The sequence below is a fragment of the Neofelis nebulosa genome, chromosome 16 (genome assembly GCF_028018385.1).
Source record: "Neofelis nebulosa isolate mNeoNeb1 chromosome 16, mNeoNeb1.pri, whole genome shotgun sequence".
Lineage (NCBI taxonomy): Eukaryota > Metazoa > Chordata > Mammalia > Carnivora > Felidae > Neofelis > Neofelis nebulosa.
Genome location: NC_080797.1, coordinates 6,158,494 through 6,171,731, shown reverse-complemented (window position 1 = coordinate 6,171,731; position 13,238 = coordinate 6,158,494). Strand labels below are relative to the sequence as shown.

Sequence of the window (13,238 nt, the reverse complement as noted above, 5' to 3'; positions counted from 1 at the left end):
CGTTGCCTCTTCAAATACTTGCAATTCCCTGCACTTGGAACACCCTCAGCAGCCCCCTTCCCCAAATCTAGTAAGAACCTGCCCAGGCTCAGAAGCCTTCAGTGACAACTTGTTCATCTCCATGCGGAATCAAGCCCCTCATATGCTCTCAGCTGGCCCTTTTCCTGGAACAGCATGAATACTACCTATAATTACACACACACACGTTGAATGTGTCATCCCAACACCTTAAGCTTCATTAAGTAGCAGCAGAATCTCCTTTTTTTCAACATGAAATACCCAGTGTCCACCGTAGTGTCTGGCAGATGTGGCATTCAACAAACAGCTGCTGAAAGTCTAATAGAACGTGCGTGGGGTTGGTCTCTGACAGCTACCAAGTCAGCTGCTCATAAAGCTCCGAGGCACTCCCTGGACTCTGTAACCTAAGCTCCCCCTCGTTTTACATCCACTCAAACCCCAAGATATGGAGGAACACACCACTGACATCTGACTTCGGCAACTCCTAGGTCAGGACAGAGGCGACGGTAACTGTCCGGGTGAACCTACAATGCTCCTCTGGTCGATGGTCCCCAACCACAGGCAATGTTGCACTTGTACCTCAAGGGTCACATGGCCACATCTCGAGATTCCCTGCACTTGGAATTCCCTGCACTTGAAACAACTAGGTGGTTGTTCCTACTGGGGGGAGGGGAGTGCTACTGGCATCTGGTGGGGGGAAGCCAGAGTTACCGGGAAGCATCCTACAGTGCGCAGCCCAGCCTCCTGCCTCCTATACCAAGAACTATCCCGTCTAAAACGTCAATAGCACCAAGGTGGAGAAGATACAGCTACTCCCACAGTCTTGGAAGATAGGAGTAGGGCCAAAACTGTCAATCTGGGCACCTGTCTGGCTCAGTCGGTGGAGTGTGTGACTCTTGATCTCAGGGTTGTGAGTTTGAGCCACATGTTGAGTGTAGAGATTACTTAAAAGCTTAGGAGGGGCACCGGGGTGGCTCAGTCAGTTAAGTGTCTGACTCTCGACTTTGGCTCTGGTCATGATCTCATGGTTCAAGCCCCGTGTCAGGCTCTGTGCCGACAGTGTGGAGCCTGCTTGGGATTCTCTCTTTCTGCCCCTCCCCTACTTTCTCTCTCTCTCTCAAAAGAAACATTAAAAAGAAAATTTAGGGGTGCCTGGGTGGCTCAGTGAGTTAAGCATCTGACTTTGGCTCAGGTCATGATCTCACAGTTCCTAGGTTCAAGTCCTGTATCGGGCTCTGTGCTGACAGAGCCTGGAGCCTGCTTCAGATTCTGTGTCCTCCTCTCTCTCTGCTCCTCCCCCACTCTCTCTCTCTCTCTCTCAAAAACAAAACATTAAAACAATTTTTAAAAATTTTAAACAAATAAAATCTTTAAAAAATATTTCTATATATAACATTTCACCAGCACAAAGTTGTTTTTTAAACCATTATTTTTAATTAAAAAATGAAGGGGCACCTGGGTGGCTCAGTTGGTTAAGCATCCTACTTCAGCCCAGGTCATGATCTCACGGTTTGTGAGTTCGAGCCCTGCATCGGGCACTGTGCTGACGGCTCGGAGCCTGGAACCTGCTTCAGATTCTGTGTCTCCTCTCTGTGCCCCTCTCCCGCTCATGCTCGCTCTCTCTCTCTCTCTCTCTCTCTCTCTGTCAAAAATAAATAAACTTAAAAAAATGAAGATAATCTAAATGGTTATCAGTAAGGAACTAATTACATAATTACATAATTGGTATATAATTACATAATACATCAATTCAAATGTAATGAAAGATAAAACTGATTTCTGAAAATGAATGTGCTAATTTAGAAATACATTTTCAAGATGTACTAAGTGAAAAATCAAGCCACAAAGTAGGGTACTAAATGGCTTTTGGAATAAATATTTTCAAGAATTACATAAATTATTATATATTTTGGTATTTGAACAAGTTTTTCTATAAGGACATACTACACTTAAAAGGGTTTTATCTTTAGAGAGAACTACGTACCAAATGAATTCTTTCACCAGAAACATATACCACTCATTTTTTAAACGGTAACATGAACTTTCTGGATGGTAACATTATGAGCCATTTTGATTTTCTTCTTTAAACTTTTCTGAAAGTTAGGATGGAAGAAAGGAAGGAGACAGACTAGTAAATGGTCTTTTTATTTATTTATTTATTTATTTATTTATTTATTTATTTATTTATTTTGAGAGAAAGAGAGCATGAGCAGGGGAGGGACAGAGAGGGAAAGGGAGAGAATTCTAAGCAGGCTCCACACTCAGCTCAGAGCCTGGAAGGGGCTCGATCCCACGACCCTGGGATAATGATCTGAGCTGAAATCAAGAGGCGGATGCTCAACCGACTGAGCCATCCGGGTGCCCCGAGATTTACTTTTTTTAAGTAATCTCTACACCCAACGTGGAACTCATACTGACAACCCCAGGATCAAGAGTTGCACACTCTACAGACTGCACCAGCCAGGCACCGCTCTAGAGCCCAATATAGACAACCTGTCCCCACACTTTTTTCTAGGGGACTCCCGCTATTCAGGGGTACGCTACACCCGCTATGACTCCACAGATGCTATAGATTAATCTTCAAATTACATTAAAAATTTCCATCTAGGTTTGTCTCAAACATCATGACACGGGAAACCACGTGGGCAGGAATAAAATCCGTCACCATACCGTTCCACGGGCCTGAGAGTTGAATTCAATAAAAACAGTGTTCGTACACTTACCAAGTGATTGTTGAAACATATACGGGCTTTGAAAACAAAGACAGAAAAACACAGGTACCATTCAATGAGAGTAAATAATAGACTTAGCATTTTTACTGTTAGTCTTCCGCCATCTTTTTTTTTTTTTTAATTGAAGTGTGGTTTCCAAATGAAATGCAGAAATCGTAAGGATACAGTTGGCCGAGTTACCAAACACACACACCCGTGTATCTCACACCTGAACAAGGCGGAGAAGATCCCACCACACCAGGAATGCGCCATTCCTGTCCGGCCCCTCCACAGACACTGTTCTGATTTCCATCACTTTGTCTAGAATTTGATACAGATAAAATGAAACAGTGTTCCCTTATGCCTGACTTCTGCTCAGCATTTCTGAAGATTCATCAAGCAGGCTGCGAGCCTCAGTACTTTGTTCCTTTTGGTTGTTGAAAAGTATTTCACTGATTAACATGCCACATATTATCCATTCTTCCATCACGGGATACCTGGGTGGTTTCCCGCTGGAGGGCCATTATAAATTGAGTTTTCATGAACCTTCACATGCAAGTCTTTCTGAGGACACTCTTGTCTTAAGTAAATAACAAGAAATAGAATTTGCTGAGTTGCGGGGCAGATGTGCCCTTAAGTGACTATCAAAGATTTTTCTGAGGTGCTTGTGCCATTTCCTACTTCCCCCATAACATATGAGAATTCTGGTCATACATACTTGTTAATATACTGTGTGGCTTTTCAAATTGTATCCATTCTGGTGGGTATGTAATAACGTAAGATAACAGAAGAAATATATCTTGGGGGGCGCCTGGGTGGCGCAGTCGGTTGAGCGTCCGACTTCAGCCAGGTCACGATCTCGCGGTCCGTGAGTTCGAGCCCCGCGTCAGGCTCTGGGCTGATGGCTCGGAGCCTGGAGCCTGTTTCCGATTCTGTGTCTCCCTCTCTCTCTGCCCCTCCCCCGTTCATGCTCTGTCTCTCTCTGTCCCAAAAATAAATTAAAAAAAAAAAAAAAAAGAAATATATCTTGGTCTCGACTCCCAGCTCCTGGCACAAAGCTTCTCAAACGCTTGTAATTTCAGGGGCACCTGAGTGGCTCAGTCATTTAAGCGTCTGAGTTTGGCTCCAGTCATGATCTCGCGATTTGTGGGTTCAAGCCCCACGTCAGGCTCCGTGCTGACAGCTGGGAGCCTGGAGCCTGCTTCGAATTCTATGCCTCCTTCTCTCTCTGTTCCCCTCCCCCACTTGTGCTGTCTGTCTCTGTCTCTCGAAAATGAAAACATTGAAAAAAAAAAAAGTTTTAAAACCCTTGTCATCTCCTAAATGATATGAACACTAGCAGCAATCTCTTGTCCTAAAGAGGACATTGCATGGCTCCTGGGAGGGACTGGTCACCAGAAATCCCAAGCCGGGATTAGAAGTTTAGAATTCTCAGGCCCAGCGCCCATCCTCCAGAGAGCAGAGACGGGCTGGAAACAGAGTCCCTGATTCATCGCACCTGTGTGACAAAGTCCCCACAAGATCCCAACAGGAAGGGGTTCCAAGGGCTTTCGGGCCGGTGAACACGTGCACCCCAGGAAGGAGAGGAGAGGTACACCAGCTCCTCAGGAACTCTGGTGCCTGCGACCCTTCCAGACCTCTCCCTGGGTATCTCTTCATCTGGCTGTTTGTCCGTATCCTTTCGGTAAACCTAGGTTCCACCCCTGTCGCTCTCTCTGGCTCTCACTCTCTCTCTCAAAATAAATACTTAAAAAAAAAAAAAAAAAAAAAAAAAAAAAAACAGAGAGACCACACCAAGAGCTCAGTGGAAGGAAAGAAGGAAGGAAGAAGAAAAAAGAAAAAGAAAACCAAAGCAGAAAAGTGAGATCTGAGACACTGGGGGAAAAAGCCCACTCTGTGGTCACCCACAAAGGAAAAACCAGGTCACATTCCGAAGCTCAGAACCGTCATGGCACATACGTTCTTAACAGTAACCCTGCAAGTCCGGAAGCCTGGAGCAGCGCCTTCCAACTCTGAAGAACAATTTCTACCCCAGAATCCTAAGACCGACAAAGCTATTAATCTAGCAAGAGGGTGAGATAAAGGCATTTTCAGACATGCAAAGACCCCAAAACCCTACTTACTAGGAAAGAACACTTATCTCAGGAAGCTGTTGGAAGATATACTCCCTCAAAATGGAGGGAAACTAAATCACAATGAAAGAAAGAGAAAGAGAATGAAAAGGAAAAGGAAAGAGAACAAGAGAAGAGAAGGAAGAGAAGAGAAGGGAAGGGAAGGGAAGGGAAGGGAAGGGAAGGGAAGGGAAGGGAAGGGAAGGGAAAGAGGGGCAGCTGGGTGGCTCAGTCGGTTGAGCATCTGACTCTTAATTTGGGCTCAGGTCATGATCCCAGGCTTGTGGGACTGTGCCCTACATCGGGCTCTGAGCTGACAGCACAGAGCCCACTTGGGACTCTCTGTCTCCCTGTCTCTCTGCCCCTCCCCTGCTCTCTCTCTCTCTCTCTCTCTCAAAATAAATAAACAAACACTAAAAAAATACACCTCTGAAAGAAAGAGAGAGAGAGAGAGATAGGGAGGGGGGAGGGAGGGAGGACATGACTCCCAAAGACAGGGAATCAAAATCAGGAGAGTAATACAGGCATTCACAAACCACTGCCAACAGCCATGAAGCAGGCCTAACATGCAACCACTCCAGATTACAGCAAGATTAGGGATGATAGACAACTCTTAAAAAGAAAAAAAAAAGAAAAAAGAAAAACACTGAGTGATCATCTACTCTTTCACGTTGAGAGGAGATTCACGGTGAACCATTAAATGAGGCAATTATTAATTCTGAGGAAAACAAATCTGCTCAAGATCAGTAATGTCATCACACTCAGTGGTAAATAATAATAAAAAAGAACACTCTGAAAAGATAGGACGTTTCCTTTAAGCAGCTTAATTCCTTATTCATAGGTAAGTTTCCAGAAACATGCCCGTAACACGAAGGCAAAGGACCTCTGTAACATTCTGAACTGAATCGGAACCCAGTCTTGCTGCCTTATCAGAAACAGTTGGAAAGCTCAGGAAAAGCAAAACAAAAAATAAAGCAAGACAAAAAACACAAAACACAAAAACAAAGAACCTAGGCATTTCTTTAAAGAACACAGTTCTACAGCTCTATAGGTTAAAAAAAACCAGGGACACCTTTCAATGTGTGCCTAAGTCTCTGATTCAAGAAAAAAAGATGCTTGAAAATGCCAAAACTAAATTCATCTTTAGTAAACAAGCAAGTCAGCACATTTACTATTAATTTCTTTAAATGAATATTCCAGAACTAACTTCAATATCTCAGCTATACACATCCAGCTTGAGGAAAATTATACTAGTGAATCTCCAGGGTCGGGGGGGGGGAGGGGGGTGGGGGAACGACACACAGAGAATCAGTTCAACCACAGCTATTACCACTATGCTCAGTTGAAAATCACATCTCCCGTGAAACACTAACTTTAGGAAATGTGCCACAACCATCAGGTGCACCAAGGTAGGATGTGGGACTGAGGAATAGATTGCATGCCTCTGAACTTTAAGAAGTACAGTAATGCAAGTTCTAGAAGACAATCTCACACGACAGGATTATTCACTAGTTTAGTCAAAAGATAGAATGCCTAAATGTCCATCTGTATGAACGAATAAACAAAACACTGTATATAGATACAACACTATTCAGCCTTGAAAAGGAAATTCTGGGGCGCCTGGGTGGCTCAGTTGGTTAAGCGTGTGACTCTTGGTTTTGGCTCAGGTCATGAACTCACGGTTCATGAGTTCGAGCCCCGCATTGGGCTCTGTGCTGATGGCTCAGAGCCTGCTTGGGATTCTCTCTCTCTCTCTCTCTCTCTCTCTCTCTCTCTCTGCTCCTTCCCCCTCATGTTCTATTTCTCTCTCAAAATAAATAAAATTTTAAAAAGGGGCGGGGGGGGGTGGGGAGGGATTCTGACACACATAACATGGATAGAGTCTGAAGACATTATGTTGAGTGAAATAAGCCAGACACAAAAGAACAAATATTGTATCATAACTCTACTTATATGAGGTACCTAGAGTGACCAAATTTAGAGACAAAGTAGAACCAAGGCGGGCAGGAGGAGAAACATGGAGTTAGCGTTTAATGAACACAGTTTCAGTTGAGAAGATGAAATCGAGTCCTGGAGATGGATGGCAGTGATGCCTGCACAAAAATGTGAATATACTTAATGCCCCTGAGCTGCACATTTGAAAATGGTTAAGATGCTAAATTGCATGTTATGTGTATTTGGCACGGGGAATCAGAAAGAAAAAGCTTCCAGCAGTAAATCTAAACCAGCCAAAAATTAAAAGATCCCATCATATTTAATACACTTGGTGTTTTAAATTTTGGAGTACTAGTTTGTAGCTATAAATATTTCTACCATGACTGCCATTTTGTGAAAGTACTCCAGCACAGAAGTCACTAGGCCTGCATCAAAAAATGTCAGAGATGGGGGAAAACTTTGCAGCTCATGTAGACCCATGGTTTTCACACTTAGGAGCTGAGCAGAGATGTCCCAGGGACTATTTTGGAGAAAGGACGGGCAAGACTACAGAGACCTCTCCCAACTCACACACACTTAGCCCCCCCGGGCTTTTCCATAACCTCTGATTTGAAGAAAGCACACACCTGGCTGAATTCTTTCTCTCCCTGCCCCAATTTACCATGTAAAAGAATGGAAGTCGCTATGCGAATTCAACACCTGAATTGCAATCAGAGTGCCACATGACACATTCAAGGTCACAGGGATAATGATGATGTAAGGACAGAAACCAGGTCTTCCAACATTAACTAAAATGGTTAATCCAAAATAATAAAGTTTAAAAGACAAAGTTTCCACAATTTAACCAGCAACAGTGGCTAGACGATTTATTTTTTATTATTTATTTATTTTGCGGAGAGCGTAAGCAGGGGACGGGTAGAGAGAGGGAGACCAAGGATCCAGAGAGGGCTCTGCGCTGACAGGCTGACAGCAGTGAGCCCAGTATGGGGCTCAAACTCATGAACGGCAAGATCATGACCTGAGCTGAAGCTGGACGCTCAACTGACTGAGCCACCCAAGTACCCCCACGGCTACGTAATTTCTAATTGCTATTCTATGCTTTACTGTAAAGCTCTACTGAGTAGGCTTACCATGAAATGCCAAACACCACTAGCTATTAACTAGCTTTAAAACTTCTTTCAAACAACTCCTAGTGTCCCATAGCACAAACTGAGCCTTTTAACATTCAACTGTCATAAAAATAAATGAGATCCCAGAGACCTTCTTGGTCTCAACAAAGAGATTCTTTTAAACGTGGAATAATATATGGTTTCGAACCGCTTAGCTCAAGCCCCCAAATATATCTGTACTCGGCATTATTTCTAATATGTATTCTTTTGAGCTAGTGTTTCTTCTTGTACAATTCGGATATGTTGTGAGGATAAAAGGGCTGTTCTTTCAGGAAAACAATTGTATTTGGTGCATTCTCAGTGGTTCTGTGCTCGACGAGCACTCACACATTACTCAGTGCGATGGAAGCAGAGACCTCACAGGAGAATATCTACTGTTGTTCGTGTCCGATTTACATACAGAACATGACTGCAGCACAAGACTGCCACATTTATAAGAACACCGTGGGGTATCAGAGGGGGAAAAACCTACACTTCCTGTTCAGGTTTCTCCTCACTCTCGAAGGATGCACAAGAAAAGTACAATTAAAAAAAAAAGGAAATAAACGATGAAGAAACTGAGAGATTCCAGCAAATTTCTGAAGGTCTGAAAGCAGACACAAATGTGTAGACAAAGCAAAACTAATCACCCCTAAAAGAAGGGACTCTAGTTTCAAAGACATCAGTCAATTGTAGTACAGGACCTTGTTTAGATCCTGCTTCAAAGTATTTTTTTAAAAAAAATGGTGAAGTAATTCACTTACATGATGATATTAAAGATTTATTCTACTGGATGTAATAACGGTATTGTGACTGTGTTTTTATAAAGGAGTCCTTTAGGGAACCTGGGTGGCTCCATCGGTTGAGCGTCCGACTTCGGCTCAGGTCACGATCTCATGGTCTGTGAGTTCGAGCCCCGTGTCGGGCTCTGTGCTGACAGCTCGGAGCCTGGAGCCTGCTTTGGATTCTGTGTCTCCCTCTCTCTCTCTGTCCCTTTCCCACTTGTGCTCTCTCTCAAAAATAATTAAAAACATTCCAAAAGAATTTTTAAAAAAAGAAGTACATCTTGAAATACTTATAGACAGAATAACACCTGAGGTTTGGTTAAAAATAAGGAAGGTGGAGAAATAGATAAAAACAGTATTGGTCACATTAACCACTAAAACTTCTATGTATTTGTCATGCAGATAAATACATACACATTCATCTATAACTCTCTACTTCTGGATATGCTTGTAACTTTCCATAATAAGGGGTTAAAAAAAAAACAGTAATAGGGGCACCTGGCTGGCTCAGTCACTAGAGTGTGCAACCCTTGATCTCAGGGCTGTGAGTTTGAGCCCCATGTTTCAGATTACTGAAAAGTAAAATCTTAAAAGAAGAAGAAGAAGAAGAAGAAGAAGAAGAAGAAGAAGAAGAAGAAGAAGAAGAAGAAGAAGAAGACGACGACGACGGACTTTCCTTGTGGGGGAGGAACAGTAATAGAGAAAACTACCACCTGTAACACATTGGAAGAGAAACACTCAGCAGAGAGGAAAAATAAACAATAGTCCCAAAAGAATCATAGAGAGGATCCAAAGTTGGAAGGTACGAATGCCTAGAAGCAGAAAAGTTCATTAAAATTCTTTCTGTAAGAAAGGTCCAGTTGGTTCCTCCTTTTCTCTCTACCTCCCCCCACCCCTCCAAATGGGAAGACAGCATGTCTTTAAAGAAAATAAACATGCTATCTGAGGAGAAAGAGGCCTCTAACGGTGAATGTTGGCTCTACTCACTCTGGCATCTGAATATTCCTGGCCTGACAGCCAGTTCTCAGACCATTCACAGAATACTCACCTGTATCAGAGCTACCCATCAGCCTTCTAATTTCCTCACTCTCAACTATCAATGGACAACCAAGAATTACAAGACACATGTAAATAAACTAACACAAAGAAAGACAAAGGAAAATAAAACTGACACCCTGAAGAAATGGATTGCCACGAGGATAGAAAATAACCTTAAAATTCCAGATAAAGTAGGTGTGCCTGGGTGGCTCAGTCGGTTAAGCGTCCGACTTCGACTCAGGTCATGATCTCGCGGTTTGTGGGTTCGAGCCCCACGTCAGGCTCTGTGCCAACAGTTCCAAGCCTGAAGCCTGCTTCAGATTCTGTGTCTCCTCCTCTCTCTGCCCCTCCCATGCTCATGCTCTATCTCTCTCTTTCTCTCAATAATAAATAAATGTTAAAAAAAATTTTTTTTTAATTCCAGATAAATTAAGAATAAGATACTAAAGGTGACTCAGTCGTTTAAGCATCCAACTTCGGCTTAGGTCATGATCTCATGGTTCGTGGGATTGAGCCCCGCATCGGGCTCTGTGCTGACAGCTCAGAACCTGAAGCCTGCTTCAGATTCTGTGTCTCCCTCTCTCTGACCGTCCCCCATTCATGTTCTCTCTCTCTCTCTCTCTCAAAAATAAATAAAACATTAAAAAAAAAAAGAGTAAGATACTAAGAAGAAGCCACAATCCACTCATGGAAATTAAAATCAAATGCCAAAATAGAAAATTTCATAGAAGGATCAGTAAATAAGGGAAATCTAGGATATAGAAAAAGAAAACAAAAAGATAAAAAACACATGAAAGAAAAATCAAAGACCCAGGAAATTCAAAAGGTCCAACATCCAAACAACAGGAGACTAGGAAATACATGAAGGAATTGATCACAACAAAAGCAGAAATTTTCTCAGAAACAGATACCTGAACTAAATAAAATGGTTCCTCCATGCACAGAAAGATGATCCAGACCTAGATAGATCTTCATATAACTATAGAACAGCAAGAATAAAGGAAAAAAATGCTAAAAGTTTCCAGTGATAGAACTAGGTAATCTACAAGTAACATCTGTGCTATAATTAAACAGACTACACACAGTCCCCAAAACTTATCTGTACTTACACTTACCAGAATGTCATTCTCCCTTCTCTGCCCATCTTTCAAAACCCAATTCAAATCTTGCTTCTTTGTGAAAGGTTTCACCAAATTGTGTATCCGAAAGTGATCTTATCCCCTCCTGCACCATTCATTTGACATTCAATCTGTGTTACTTTATGCCTCATTTCTTGACTCTCTACAGCCAACTGTTATTTCTTAGAATTTTATTTGAACTGTGGGTTCCCAGAAAATAAGGACACAGTTTTAATATTTTAATTTTTTTTTCAACGTTTTTTATTTATTTTTGGGACAGAGAGAGACAGAGCATGAACGGGGAAGGGGCAGAGAGAGAGGGAGACACACAGAATTGGAAACAGGCTCCAGGCTCCGAGCCATCAGCCCAGAGCCTGACGCGGGGCTCGAACTCACAGACCGCGAGATCGTGACCTGGCTGAAGTCGGACGCTTAACCGACTGCGCCACCCAGGCGCCCCACAGTTTTAATATTTTAAATCTTACATGCCAGATGGATGTGAGAGTAGCTCCTGGGAGCTACATCTCTCAACTTCATTAGTTGCTTATACTTCACCTTATCTTTTCCTAAATTCAAGAGCAAGTTTTCTATTTATATCTGTAACTAAAGTTAAAGGGGGAAGAAAAAGAGTTCAAGCAAATTTTAGAAGGAGGTAACACATATAAATGGCACAGAGGTAGCTTTTTCAAATCCCCACGCTGCAAGTAACCAACAGTGGTTCTTTAGTGCCCGATGGTGCACAACCCAGAGAAAGAGCACAGAAGGATCCCCTGATGGAAGGGTGTAGGGAGTCAGAAGACGTAAGCTGCCCTACATACTGAAACAATGGTCTTAAGGGGCACCTGTGTGGCTCCGTCGGTTAAGCGGCCGACTTCGGTTCAGGTCGTGATCTCGCGTGATCTCGCGTGATCTCGCGTGAGTTCGAGCCCCGCGACCGGCTCTGTGCTGACAGCTCGGAGCCTGGAGCCTGCTTCGGATCCCATGCGTCCCTCTCTCTGTGCCCCTCTGTGCCCCTCCTCTGCTCACACGCTTTCTCTCTCTCTTTTGCAAAACAGTAAATAACAGGTTGAAACGACGGTCTTTGACCAATATCAATGTTAGTAGTTTCACCTGTTCCTCATCCACATAATAACAGACCAGCACAGTAAGAAAATTAAAACGAGGTCTGGGTCTAAAATGTTTACACCCCAGAACCAAAATTTTAAGATTCTATCATAAAATAGAATAAACACTTCTTATTTATAGAATAAGAATGCTTATTACCATGCCCTCTCAAACTTTTAACACTTGCTGGGATGAGACAAGGGATAAGAAACCTAGCTGGTTATAAGGATATTATAAAGTGGTAGGTTTAAATAAAAAAAAAAAAAAAAAAAGATGGACCCAAATTTTGGAAGAAAGCTTTTTTTTCACCCTGTTTACCGTTCACACACACACGCACACAAGATTTTGTCCACGAATTCCCAAATACATGAAACTCTCAAAGGATGAGAGTACAAGTATGTAAATGTTTTTGCAGTTCTAAATGTAAGTCAGGGTGTTTTTCTGTGTGTCCAAGGGGGCTTTGAAAAAAAAGAGGGGGAGGGGGAGGATCTGTTAAGTTGGGCGATTACTATATATCCTCTTTCGCAGACTTCAACTATGTAGTTCAGCTAGCAACCAAGGCAATAGAAATGGACCATGTTCAAGAATTAGTTTTGTACTAGCTTTCACCAGCAATTCTAGGAAATGAGGAAGGAGGTTCTTTTAAAAATGTTTCCTTGCTGCCAGAGTTCTGACTAATTAAGAGGTACTAAGAGTTTCCTTCCTCAATATAACCCCCACTTGATGTTTTCGAGGAGGTAAAAAGGCTGGGACGCTGAACTGAGCTCTGACAAGAAATCTCATTAGGAACACCAGTCTAATAAAATTAGCAGTCCTATTCCCAGTCAAATGAACTGCTGTCACTCTAGTTTTCATTGGTTTAAAGTCACAGGTGAAAACCTAAGAACGAACACACACACACACACACACACACACACACACACACACACACACACCCCTTCTATACTCTGATGGTTTAAAAATGACAAAATAGTTTTTAGCATTCCTATTTCAAGACACTCTACCTCCTGCCAGTTCGTTACTGTTTGCAAATACGACGCCTGCCAGACATCAAAAGGAAAGAAAGTAGCCATAAATGTGCTTTTTTGGGAAGTATGAATCAATTTGTAGTCTAACAAGGTTTGAATAAAAATTGTTAAGGAATGATTAAAAACTGCAGATACTATATTCTGACTGCTTTTTAAACCATACCTTCTGCCATTTGCTTGCTTTATCGTTCTCAATCCCGGAACTAGGAAAAATTAATTTTATGAACGTGAGTATGAATGTG

At 42.5% G+C, this 13,238-nt stretch overlaps 1 protein-coding gene across 3 annotated transcripts in view; it reads right to left on the bottom strand.

The window, feature by feature from the left end:
* Positions 1–13,238, bottom strand: part of MAP2K4 (mitogen-activated protein kinase kinase 4) — a 138,063-nt gene that overhangs the window by 85,217 nt on the left and 39,608 nt on the right. The gene's annotated exons all lie outside the window — the stretch shown is intronic.